Raw genomic sequence first — 1,938 nt, 5'->3', positions numbered from 1 at the left:
ACGAAAGCGGAACCACCGGAGCATCACACAAGGAGGAGCAGCCTCCTCCCCACCAAACTCTTCGTGACCGCCATCCAGACACAGCCCAAGCTGGTAAACCACGCTCACGAACACGCGCCGGCCGGGATGTCAGTCCGCCAAGGTGCTGAGCACTTCAGCCTGACCCAGGGAAATGCTAAAGCAGCACATTTTAAGATCAGACTTGCAGCATCTCCGCTACCATTGCGTGATGCCAAGCTTAGCTGGATGAGGACAGAGCCCTCGGCCCTTTGCAGAAAGGGAGCCTAGAAGGGAAGCTGCGTTTCTCACAACGGATAGACCGACGCCTCTGCAAGGACGTGCTCAGAAATAAACCTTCGAGTGGCCCCAGCCGTCAGGCGCCCAGCCCTCGTGTCAGCGGCAACATCAGCATTGGACCCTTTCGCTAAGTTTTATCAACGCCTGCGCCGTCTGTTAGCAAATACAGCGTCAGCGGATGAAGGCCCCCGCAGTCTGTCTCGCCAGAAAAAACTACCCCGGCCGAAGTTGGAAAACTTTTCCGCTCCCTGGCAGCATTTATCCGTACGCTCTGATTTCCCGTGAAAGCTTGCACCCTCTTTCTCTACCCAGCCAACTATTCACTTCGTTCATTAATGGCAAGAGGGATTTACATTTGATCTGAACAGCTCTAATACAATTAATACAGCAGGTCTCCCGCATCTTGACTCTCTGCTTACCCTAGGACAGATATCAGGCTTCACCCCCAGAGGCATCATCTGTACAGACTCACTAAACTCCAACCCCAAATTACTTCTTTAAAAAAATACCTCTTATTTCGCAGGAGATAAAGCCAGCGGCTGCGATGCCTCGTGCTCATCATTCCCGGGAGCCAGCGGGGAGGGCAGAGTAGACGCACGTGTCCGGCGTCACGTTTTCCATCTCGATCCGTCCCTCTCGAGATGCTCTTCCATCTCCTCCGGCGGCTGCAAAGAAAAGCTTCGTGTGGGTGCCGTTTTCAAACAGTACGGCGAGGCACAGCCCGCCGGGCACCGATAGCGCTCCTTTTGCATCTGGAACGGACCTTCCCCGACCCAACATTTCTCTGCTGGCATACACAACGTGACAGCTAGCCCTCACCCGGCCTTCGGCAGGAGTGAAAATAGCCAAATCTTACCGTACCGCTTGCCACGAGTCTTGCCCACCGCTCCCGTACCGCTTGCCACGAGACTTGCCCACCCCTCTTCTCCTGGCCCCGCCGGGACGGTTGTTTGCAACCGAAGTTCATGAGCAAGCCCCTGCCCAAACCGCGAAGGGCAAGCAGCGAGCGGACGAGCCCTTCTTTAGCGAGGCCACGCAGAAACGGGCAGGACCCAGCTCCTGCCTTACTAAAACTGCTAAACTGTTCGTGACAGGTTGCTGTCATCGCATGCAGCTCCCCCCGTGAGTCTTTGGATGAGATTCGAGTTATGCGTACTTACAGAGGATGCGTAAGCACGTACTGCTTGCTGTTGTCACTTAAATCACTTCAAGTTCTAGGCAAGAAATATATTAAGATTTTTTTTAAAAAAAAAAACGATTTACAAATTCGGGAAGAGGAAAGTGACATAGAAAACCCATTTGTCCTCTGATTGACTAAGTTTGCACTAAGTTTGGAAACTAAATTTACTATTTAAACCGAAACAGTAGATTTTAGCGGTGCTGAAAGCATTAATTTCAACTCCTCTTAAACCACGAATCTCCAGCGAGTCTCTCAGTAATAACAACAAGAAGTTTTGCATACAGATGACAGGTACCCAGCGCCTGCAAAGCGCTTTGGCAGTTCTAGCGGCACCTTACCCCCGGCTGCGGCAAGAGGGTACCCTAAAAATCACACCTTGCGTTCGCCAGCCATTCTACCGAAGACTTTTATGGCCAGTTCCTCCAGGCTAAAAAACTGGCCCCGACATTTGCCACCCGCAG

The sequence above is a fragment of the Cariama cristata genome, unplaced genomic scaffold (assembly GCF_000690535.1).
Source record: "Cariama cristata isolate BGI_N322 unplaced genomic scaffold, ASM69053v1 scaffold1400, whole genome shotgun sequence".
Classification (NCBI taxonomy): Eukaryota; Metazoa; Chordata; class Aves; order Cariamiformes; family Cariamidae; genus Cariama; species Cariama cristata.
Note: the sequence above shows the minus strand (reverse complement) of the source record.